The sequence below is a fragment of the Bufo bufo genome, chromosome 9 (genome assembly GCF_905171765.1).
Source record: "Bufo bufo chromosome 9, aBufBuf1.1, whole genome shotgun sequence".
Classification (NCBI taxonomy): Eukaryota; Metazoa; Chordata; class Amphibia; order Anura; family Bufonidae; genus Bufo; species Bufo bufo.
Genome location: NC_053397.1, coordinates 175,769,482 through 175,781,558, shown reverse-complemented (window position 1 = coordinate 175,781,558; position 12,077 = coordinate 175,769,482). Strand labels below are relative to the sequence as shown.

Sequence of the window (12,077 nt, the reverse complement as noted above, 5' to 3'; positions counted from 1 at the left end):
TCACATTACACACCGCTCGTTTTGATGGTTATGACCATCCTGCAATCCATCGCTGGTGGTCGTGCTTGCACAGTATAGGAAAAAGCGATGGCCTCTTTGGTAGCTGGGAACGTGGTGGCGCACATAGGCTGGTGCTTTTTCCTACAGTGTGCAAGCACGTCCACCAGTGATGAATTGCAGGATGGTCGTAACCATGGAAACGAGCAGTGTGTAATGTGATAGAAAAATGAATCCAGCCAGCAAAGGAGGCAATATGGACAATAACAATACATTAGTAAGTGGCTTGTATTAACCTTCTCTACATGATAAATGCTCTTTGCTGAAGTGACACAACCCCTTTAAGTTGGCCACATTAGGCTTTTGCCGGCCGAACCCGCCGTTCTCAGCTCTAATGTGTGTGGGGAGCTCCCGAATCTCCCCCAACATATGATGTCGCCCAATCCTTTTCTTGTCCTGGGAGATAAGCCGCCATCAGAGGCGTCTGGCAGAGGCTTTCTTTTCTCTCCCCATAGAACAAACAGTCATGATCAGCCAAGCCAAATAGGGCGTATGTGTATGGGGAAGACGGGAAGGAGATGGGAGAGATAGCTTTCGGTCAAATGATTGTTCGACGGACAGCTTTTGAATGTGTATGGACAACCTTAGACAGGCTGGATGATAAATCTGGTGCAGGACTGGATACTTTTGTCAGTTTTTTGCCTTTTGGTGCTAAACGGTGCATGTTAGGCCACAACCTCTTTACCCTCAAAGCTTCGCCCTTCTTGCTAAGTCATGCCCCTTTTCGAGCAAGATTGAAAAAATCTTAGAGACCCTAGTTGAGCTAAAGGTTCACCATTTTTAGACAGATTCTAGGCACAGACACATTAGTAAACTTAAGCCATTATTTTAGCCATCATTCTAAGCCATCATTGGCAACACTCCCCATAGCAGCCGACAGAAAGTCTCCATCTCTCAATGACATAAAAAGACAATACTGATTTTGCATCGCTACGACGGTCTCGTGCACATATAATGGGAGGAACATCTCAGAGAGAAAATGCCTTTTATCTAACAGCTGCTATCGGTTTGTAAAGGATCGACCAGAAACTGACATAAATCCGCGCATCTGGAGAGGCCTTCCGGGATCAATGAGAGAAATGCGGAAAGTTCTGCAGAAAACAGATGACTAATTTCATTTATCAATTTCATTAACTGGACATCTGTTCAACAATTTTATGGCAAGTAACAAAGGTGTGAGGACCGCCAAATGTGATCATCAAAAAAGTGACAGAAACCTCAGTAATTACAGGTGACCTATCACCTAGACACAGTGGGGGCAGTTCTGTACCCTAAAGCAAGATCCAGTAGGGTGAGAACCATGGGGGAGATTTATCAAAAGTAGCATAAATAAAAAGATGGAAACCAATCAGAACCCATTCATTTTTCAGAACTGGTGGAATTTGAATGGCAACTAAGCCAGTTTTCCTTTACACCAGTTTTGATAAATCTCCCGCTATGAGCGGCACAAAGGACTAACCTCAATCTCTTAGGAGCTGTGTGCCGGCCAAAGGAATTATGTAATCATTGTATGTTCTAGACTGGGATTCGGATGACTTAGGAGGCAGAGTTGTCAGATCATGGCAGACAGTGAAGGAACTGCCTAACAACCGGAGAACAAATCCCGTCTGGTAGGGATGGGGGATTGCAGGACGGGGATAGGTTTCTATGGAGATCTTAAAACAGAACCCATTCATCCCGCTTCCCTTGTGTTCAGAAAAATGGTGGTTGAATCTGTAGTTGAAATCAATGGGTGCGAAAATTCAGCGTGATAATAGAGCTGTAATTGGATTTAATGCAGAAACAATAGCTTTGGTTATTCCATTTCAGAATACCAATAAATAATGTGATCGAGTGTAACTCATCGTTGGCCCCACATTATGCTCCTCTTCTGAGTTCCACATTTTGAATATACATGGGGGGTTATTTATCAAGCAGCATTTTAGACGCCGGTCTTAATAACCCTTATAGCTGGCGGTAGATCCCCCGAAAGTTATGAAGAGATGCCAGCGCCACTAAAAATGCAAGTCAGCTTCCTTGCTGTCCTACATTTAGAAAATGTTCTATGCCAAAAACAGATGTAGAAAATGATGAATGAGACGGGCCTGCCGTCCCCTTCCCGCCCACGCCACGCACACTTTTTTAGACTTGGCGTGAGCAGGAAATGTCGCAGAAGGTTATTTGCACCACATTCTGCACCAGAAATACTCCTTATATAGGCGCAGGGGTGCAACTATAGGGGAAGCAGGGGAAGCGGCTGCTTTGGGGCCCAAACTCACAAGGGGCCCACCCAGGATGAGAACTAAAAGATGTTATTGCCCCTCAACAGTATTACACAATAAAATTATATACAGTGACAGTTTATACAGCGAAGGAAATGGATGGAGCAGCTGCCGGGGCTGGTCTTAGAGAGCGATCTTTACCAGCCACAGGAATGGGGGCTGACATGAAAGGAAAGGGTTGCGAAGAAATTACTGGGGAAAGGGGGCCCCATTCAAAAAATTGCTGTGGGGCCCAGTCATTTCTAGCTACGCCACTGGTTCTGGATGAGTACACTGTTGAACCACTGTATATGCCACTGTATAGGTAAAATTTCTGGATAGTAAATGACCCCCATGGTGTTTCACTGTTGTCTCTGGCACATGCCAAACGAGCAGACACTGCCACGATTCGGTCAGTAGTCTATGTAGGAAAATCTCAGCATAAATATAAGGGGCACAGAGATTGCAGGTGCCACCCGAACCTTGGCCCCAGAAATTACTGATGTGTTTTTTTTAACCACTTTATTTATGTTGCACGGTGAATAGTCCAGCTCCACACCTCCGTGTATCACTATGTATGCTTGCAGAATGTGTGTGGGCTCATTAAAGCACAGCCACGGGGAAGTCGTATAGAATACATTATGACGTTGACATTTCTGACCTCACAACCCTATTTGTATTAGCCCTGAAAAGGATTTTAGGCAACAGTAGGTTTTCAATGGTTGCGTTTCCCATCCTCCATACCCTCTACCTCACTAGGTTTCTTTGACAGAACAATTCGGGTTTTTTTTTCTACTCTACACAAGTCATAAAATCTCTTCAGCTCTAAATCTGAAAAAAATAAATCCAGTCTTTGATAACGTATATGTTACAAGCAATGTACAAAATGCAGGCATTGTATAAAATGACTAGGCATTCTATAGAATGGCTTAAGTATTTAGGCAAAGTATAAAATGTCTTTGTTATTTCAGTCTTTTACATACTTGACCTAGGCATTGTATATAATTTGATCCCCGGAAGAAGCCTGTGTGGCGAAACGGCGTTGGGAGGAGGTGACTGCAGAGTCGGCGTGCTACAGATGGTACTGGTTTGCATTGTTTTCCTATCCTGCCCATGTCTAAGTTCTGTCAGTAACCCATATGTGGCCCTTGTGCCCTGGGCACTAGTAATGCTTTCCGTGGGCATATTGTGATAGTGGTTTTACTGCTGGATTATATTCTGTGGGGGACGTACTGTGCGGCTCCCTCTTTGCCCTCTCTTGGGGTTTCACCTTCTGCTATTTTACTTACATGTTTTTATGAATACTACATGAATTAAATAAAGGATATATTTTTTTTTTCAATCTTTGTGGAAGAAATTTTTATTTGGTGGGTTTGTTGTATGGATTTTATTTCTTCCTGCCTATATACTCATTGGTGCGCTGGTTCATAGTTTGGCGCGCTCAAAATGAGTGACAATGCAGGTTGCCCAAAGCACCCACCAGAAAAGAGAAGAAAGGGCATGGAGGCAGAGGTAGGGGTAAAATGGTGTTCAATCTTGCGCTATTCATCTTTACAAGAAGCTGAGAACTCAGAAGGACACCGAAAACGGTATCAGAATTTTAAGAGCCAGGGCTTAGTGACAACGCGCTCCGTGAAAATGATGTCTCACATTATCCCAGTAGCTACATTTGCAATATCCAATAAAACCTCTAAATGTTTAGGATAATTATGTGTAACCTGAAGCCTTTGGTACACTGCATGGTAGAAACGTCATTTCACTGACCAAATTAGTAACTCCATTACTGCGTGCAATAGGTTGCTGTGATAAAGCCAGATGAAATTATATTTGCCTTTGATGGAATATTAGATCAGAAATGAAAAAGAAATCTACTGCAGAGAACAAGAAAAGATCTCATTCTGGATATCCTGCTACTGCGTGTAAACAGCCATACTGTTCTGGTGTCATTGAAGTAGAGGGCTCAGTATGAACCGCATTACAGCTCACAGTAAGCTCCTGAATCATAACTTATCCTTCCATAAATCAACCTGAATTACACATTTCACTGCAAAGCAGAAACAATTACTGCAAATGCAATTCTGTAATTTCCTTTATGGAAATAACTTTTTTAAAAATTGGGAACTAATATATGTTAGAAATTTTAAAGGGGGCGACTGGCAAAAATTATTTCCCAGTGTTCCAGTTTGTCTACGAAGGTTCTTATTTATCCAGGTCATGGTATATCAGTGTAACACCCAGGAATGGTGTTACCACTCTGGCACCCTGCTACCATCTCTAATGGGCTAACACTATCTCATCTTGTGTATTTTTGTCCAGGTCCTCCACAATGTGCATCTATAATCTCTTTATGCAACTGTTATGTTCATGTAATTTACCTGGTTCACCAGCAGGTGGCAGCAAACATGGCAGAGCTATATGTAGGTAGAATGGACCGTCCCATTCCATTCTCCCCCCTTTGCGCAGAGGTGGGCTAGTCCTACTTACTGCAAGAAGGGTGGGGACCAGTTAGAGTTAGTCTAGTTGACCCCCAGCTAGGGGAAGGGTATGCAGAGGCATGTCTCTGCTGGACGTGCCCATGTCAGCCAGAGCACCTTAAGCTCTGCTGGCCATGGAGGCCAAAGCTTGAAGCCTCAAGAGCCAGTAGGAAAGTTCCCTGGAATAACCTAGAGCCAGAATACAGAGAGAAAGTGCAGCATCAAGAAGAAAGCAAAGATACTATTTAAGTTTGTCAGTACAGCAGAGTGAGACAAGGATAGAGCAGAGTTGAGTTTGCAAGTTCTTTTTAATTCATCAATTATTCCCCCTTTTCATTGCTTCGGAGCCAAAGCCTGGGGTCCAGCAGTATCCAGGTAGGAGCACCGTGATACATAAAGAGACATTTAGGTGCACTACACCACTCGGCAGGCTCAGACTGGCCCACCAGGGAGGTGGGGGATTCCTAGGTAGGCCCCCAGTCTTCTGTGCCTGGATATAAGATGAAGGAGTAATTATTTCTCTTGTTTCTCAGGAGAGATAATTATTGTAGCCACTAGGTGGCAGTTTCGCACAGTGATGCAGTCTCCTACAGGTGTAAATTGTACAGAAGGCCCGCAGTATCTTCTAAGCTTCCCGGGCTGCTGGCAGTGAAAGAGGAGAGAACATGTCTGGCCATCATCCTTCCCTCCCTGCTGTCAGAAAACTGTGGTTGCTGGAGAGAAAGGCATCGTCCCACTCGTGTACGTGGGCACTGCAAAATCTTGTTATATTGTATGTTACACCATGTAATATAGCACCTTTGTATAAAGATCCCTATTAACAGGCTGTTAGGTACACTTCACACATTCCATCACTAGATGGGGATAGCACCACAGTATATATACCACAGTTCAGGCCTAGCTAGCCAGGTTAGAGTGTGGGAGATGTAGTAGAAGGAGTAGTGAGGAGCAGGGGGAAGGAAAGGACCCCCTCCTCTCAGCTCTCTGGAGCTCCATGGCCCAGAGTAGCCCAGACCTATCTCAGTTATCAAAGCCAAGGAATAGGCAAAAGGTGGGACCTTGCTTCTACAGTACACCCTTCCGGGGTGCCCAGTGAAAGATTATTTTCTATATAAAGACAAAGGAGGACAATAGCCAATATTCTGGGCTTTCAGGCACCTTTGTATACAGATGAAGGACGTATAGCTTCTGGCAGTACAAAAAGGCCATCTGTAGCAACACTGAAGTAGAAGATTAGGATCTTAAAACCACCATCACTGAGACCAGGATTAGATTCAGGACTAAATACCTTTGAGTACACAACCTCCTACCGTAGCCTGAGATATAACGACATATACAGCCTGTTACCTGGACTTACAACATCCAACCTCTATATTTATAAGAGACTGTTTATATCTGGATGTAAATTGCTGTCAAGACCCTGTTTACAGTAAAGTTCTGAGCTGGATTCGAACCCTGTCTCCCTACTACAACCACTCTCATAATTTTGAACCACCAAGGTGCTGGCGTCACAACATTACCTAATTCAGGGGCCCAGCCGCACAAGCACCCAGAAAAGCCAATCACCATCAAGGGCACCTCGATCACCACCTGGCCGGTGTCCCCTGTAATAGAGTGTGCCCCGGAGAATTTTGGTGCTGTTCTCCCCTTCACTGCACTGCTGGCCCAGGGAGGCATCTGCTAACCGTGAGTACACAAACTATTGCACCCATCAGCCCACCGTGAGCCTCACGTGTTCTCCCCTGCGGTCCGGCACGCTGCAGAAGGACTCCTCTTTGGTGCTGGGCTGATTTCTCAGGTGTGTGAAAGTAGTGAGCTGTAGGAGACTGTAAGGGGGAAATAGGGGATTTGTTTATAGTAGACACAGATCTGTGTATGTGTGCTGCTCTCTGCAGAGTTCAGAGTGGCATTGGGGGGACTCTGCCCTAGGTCCCCCCCAATGCCTCTGCTTTAGGTGCACCCCCATTAGTGCCACAGCTCCAGATGCCCCCAATGCCCCCACTCTAAATGCACCCCTAACATTGCCTCTTCTCCAGTTGCCCCCTAATACCTCTGCTCCAGGATCACCACTATTACCCTGCCTCAGGCGACCCTAATGCCTCTGCTTTAGGCTTTAGGTGCACCCCCATAAATCCTAAATGCCCGAATCTCCAGATGCCCCCACTCTAAATGCACCACTAATATTGACTCTTCTCCAGTTACCCCTGCTCCAGGATCCCCACTATTACCCTGCCTCAGGTGACCCTAATGCCTCTGTTTCAGTTATGACCCTCCGTTTGTGCCCTTTGCTCACGTTGCTCCTCTGGCACCTTTTCTTGGGCTTTGGTAAAGGGTATGACCTGCAAAGGGGGTTGGACTTTACATGGCGGTAGTGATGATATTCCGTATTTACAGGCATCACTGCTGCCATGTAAAGAGATACTGGTGGTGGAGTGGTGGAGGATTTAAAGGGGTTTTCAAGTTATCCTCTCCACACCATAGGGCATAACTATATGATTAGTGGGGTCAGATTCTGCGACCCCCACTGATCACAGGAACTGGTCTTGTTCCCCATTTTTGATGGTATGGTAGGCCACACATATGCCCTGCTTCTCTATTTATTTTCTTTGGGACCAGTGGAAATAGCCAGCGCTGTACTCTGCCATCTCCAGTGACCCCATAGAGAATGGATGGAAAGGCAGGGCATATGCTCGACCTGCCACTCAATCAAGAAGGAGGATCAGTGGGGGCTCCAGCATTCAGACCCCCACAGATCACTTAGTTATCCCCGATCCTGACGATAGAGGATAACTAGAAAAGTGGACACAGGCCCTTTAACTGGCGAGCATTTCTATTTTAGTTTGACACATATTTTGGGCCAGACTTAAAATGTTTATTTTATTTTTATTTTTACACCCAAAGAAAACCTTTAAGGATAGGGAATGTGAAAAGGTCCAACAGCTATGACATGACAGGTGATAAGTGTCTGATTGATGGGGGTCTGACTGCTGGGACCCCCATGATCAAGGGAACATGGTCATAAGACCCTTCTGTACATAGATTGGCGGTAATGTAATTGAATGTCTCAAGACCCCTTTTTTCATGATCAGTGGGTGTTCCAGCAATCAGACCCCAGCAATCTGATATTTATCACCTATCCTGTAGATAGGCAATAGGTCATTATGGTAGGACAACCCTTTTAATTATAATGTAGATTAAGTACAATATGAGGAGGTTAAAATTTGGTAAATTTCATGCCAAACATATATGCTTAAAGGGGTTAAAGTGTTTGTCTCACTTCATGTAAATGGCATTTATCATGCAGTTAATACAAGGCACTTACTAATGTATTGTGATTGTCCATATTGCCTCCTTTCCATCACATTATACACAGGACGTATCTGTGGTTATTATCATCGTGTAATCCAGCAGTGGTGGCCGTGCTTACACACTATAGGGAAAGGCTGGAAGTGCGCATAGGCCAACACCTTTACCTATAGTGTGCAAGCACGGCCACCGCTGCTGGATTGCAGAGTGGTCAAAACCATGGATCCGCGCTGTGTATAATGTGATGGAAAGGAGGCAATATGGACAATCACAATACATTAGTAAGTGCCTTGTATTAACTTTCTCTTCATGATAAATTCCAATTGCTGAAGTGAGACAACCCCTTTATCCCCTTTAAGTGTGCTACACGTAATAGGGCTAGGCATAAATGTCTTGGTGTGTGCGTTGCGTGTTTCCTATGTGTGATTGGTGTGTGCTATATATGTTCTATGTATCAGTGGTGTATGTACAGCATGTGACATATGTATCAGTAGCATGTGAGCCATGTATAAATGTCTTGTGTCCCACATGTGTCCAATGAGTGATTGGTGTGCGCTGCATGTGTCTTGTTTCTGACTGTCTTAAAGGGATTCTGTCACCACATTTTACCCCCTACAGTAAAACATAGCTACTTGTAGGTGTCCCTGAGCTGTATTAAATGATGCCCTTATTAACTAATAGTCTTGATTTATTTCTTTATCAAATCGATTTTAGTGATATGCTAATGACTCACATAAGGTGCCCAAGGGGATGTCCTTTCCTAACTTGGTGCCCAGCCGCACCCCTCGGTCCGGTGCCCAGCACCGCCTTCCTGAGTCCAGCGCCGCCTCTAATATAATATATTCAGGTCCACGCTGAACTGGAAGTGGTGACGTCCAGAATATTTACACATGACTGTTGTTGGCCAATCAGAGGCCTCAGCGTCAATGTGTGTAATAATGGCACATAACTGTGAATCATGGTGAAAGGGAATCGGGTCACATTGTGACCAGGGAGTTGCATGAATGTGAAATCCAATCCTGCTTGGACAGGGAGACAGTGGACTAGGTAAGTCTCTACTGCACATGTCCCGGTCCTTGGTTCAGGGCATACATAATAGAGCCAGAAGGACAGCAGCGTGCATACACAATATTTATAAGCCAACCCCTTTAAATGACAAAAAATACAGTATTCATCCTGACAATTCATGCAGTCTTGTGAAGGCACCCATACACTGATTTATATTCTTTAAAGGAGTTTTCCTGGGGGTGGAGTTTTTTTAGAACAGCTCAAATCAAGATAAAAAAAAAAGTAAAAGAAGGGATACTCCCACCAATGTCCTCACCAGTCCTGAAGCTTACTGGGTCTCCGCTGACTCTACGTCCTGGTCCCAGCTCAACACATCCCAAATACCGGGAGATTTCTGCTCAGCCAATCATTGGCTGCACTGGTGACCTGCCTAAGCCACTGATTGGCTGAGCTGCATCTCCAGGAAAATCCCCGAAGTAGAGACTGAAAGAACGGGAGTGCCGGAGGATCGGGGAGTATCCCCCATTTTGTATACTTGTATCCCACTTTGGGCACTTTTTACAGACTCTTCTCCCACTAGACATCCCCTATATATGCATACTACATAAAGAACTGAACTGTGATACCTTGAATTTTCAGTTTCAGATATCATAGCAACTGAAAGCGCACCAGCACACAGTGGGTTAATCTGCATTTGGGTACAGAAGATTAATTCTGTGGCAGATGCTCCATTGTTCAATTCATGATGTGTGGTTAACAGGGTAATTAATGGACCGACCAGCGTAAAACTGTCGAGATGAGTACAGAATTCTAGTACTGTCAAAAACTTGATTATTGAGTTCATTGCTCCTCATTTACTAATGACCGTTTTTTTAAAATTAATAGTCTATAAAATTTATTGTGACTGCATTCATTTGTTTACACTTAGGCTTAAAAGTGTATTTTACATTTCATATATTTAATTTATCGGATGAATTTTATGTGGAAGGGTTCATCATATTAAATACAATTCAGCCGGAACAAGCTTTATGACCATGATAAATACAGGCACATATGAGGGGGCTAGAAGTGTCTGATAATGGAGTAGCGGTGGGACCACAGACAGGTGAGGGGGGGGGTCATGTTCAGGGGCACCGCACCGGTTAGGACCCCAGGGTGGTTGGCTTCAAGGCCGGACAACCCCTTTAAGGCTATCATTGAGCAATTCAAGAAGCCAGGATTATCATATCAATATATTTGACTATAGGAGATAGTTCTTTATTCCAAGAAGAATAAAGGGGTATTCCGGTGGATAAAAGTTATCCCCTATCACAGGATAACAGGATAGAGTACAACTATTAGATCGGTGAGGGTCCTACCACTGGGACCCACACCAATCACAAGAATGGGGGCCCCGTACCCTCTGCAGGACCCCTGCTGCTCCCCTGAAATGACCGGAGTGGCCGGTTGCACATGTGCGTGGTCACTCCATTCATTTGTATGGGAGTTCCAAATATAGCACTCACCTATCTCTGAAACTCCCATATAATGAATCGAGTGGCTTCTTGAATTGCTCAATGATAGCCTTAAAGGGGTTGTCCGGCCTTGAAGCCAACAACCCTGGGGTCCTAACCGGTGCGGTGCCCCTGAACATGACCCCCCCCCTCACCTATCTGTGGTCCCACCGCAACTCCATTATCAGACACTTCTAGCCCCCACAGGACCAGGAAGCGGCATGGTCCCATGACTGCTGGGGCCAATCACAGGCCTTAGTGGTCACAGCAGCTTGAGGCCTGTAATTGGTTGCATCAGTCACGGGACAAAGCTACTTCCTAGTCCTTCAGAAGCCAGAAGCACCTGGGAATGGAGCAGTGATGGGACCGTTGACAAGTGAGTGGTTTTTTTTTATATTTAGGGGCATAGGTTAGGACTCCAGGGGTTGTCAGCTTCAAGACCAGACAACCCCATAAAGATAAGAAACACTGATAAGTGACGGGAATAACATTGATTATCCTGTTACAATGGAACCTGTCCAACCTATGGGACCCATAAGAATGGCACCCCGTTGAATACTGCAGTCATGCACAGCTCTTTCCATTCACCAGTATAGAACTTCTGAAAGTCACCAAGCAAGTGAACTCAGCACATGCACAGCCTGCTTTCCATTCCCTGCCACATGTGACAAGGTCTCACAGGTGGGACCAACATCTATTGGAAATTTATGGCATATCCTATGGTCCAGATTGAAATATCCCTTTAATAGGGGGGAATTACTTAAATTAGGCAGCAAGTGAACAGTGAACTTAAAGGGGTTGGCCTATCTCACACATTGGTGGCATATTCCTAGTATATACCACCTATCTCTAGAATGGAGCTGACAAAGTGAAGGAGAGCACACACCGCGAATGCTCGGCCTCCCTCCATTCATTTCAGGCTCGGCTATTTCTGTCAACCCTATAGAAGTGAATGAAGCTGTGGCCGCGCTTGCACAGTGTGCTTCCCATTCATTTCTATGGGACTTCTGAAAATAGCCAAATGCACTGATCAGCTATTTTCAGCACTTCCAGAGAAATGAATGGAGGGCAGCCATGCACACGAGAGCCGCTCTCCTTCACTTTGCAGGCTCCGTTCTAAAGATAGGTACAGGTCCTAGAGATGGGACACCTATCACACACTGGTGGCATACTGTATCCTAGAAATATGCCACCAATGTGTGAGATGGGCCAACCCCTTTAATGCTTTGAAAGCAACAAAAATGGGCAAGCGTCTAGGCGACTTTCCACACTCTAGTCCAGTGCAGTGGACGCTGAAATTAAGCCAGACGTACATTCATAATTTTATTCACAACACTTTTCAAGACGATTCCGCACAACTGAACCCCAGCAACTATTTAGTGTACTGAAGCATTAACCTTGGAAATATCAGTAACGCTGCTTTCTGAGAAACCGGGCATGAAGCTCCAGCCGTGATTCCGCATCAGGAAAACTCATTTTACATGTAACTATAATAAATA

At 44.9% G+C, this 12,077-nt stretch overlaps 1 protein-coding gene across 1 annotated transcript in view; it reads right to left on the bottom strand.

Moving 5' to 3' along the window:
• Positions 1-12,077, bottom strand: part of EFCC1 (EF-hand and coiled-coil domain containing 1) — a 100,043-nt gene that overhangs the window by 17,052 nt on the left and 70,914 nt on the right.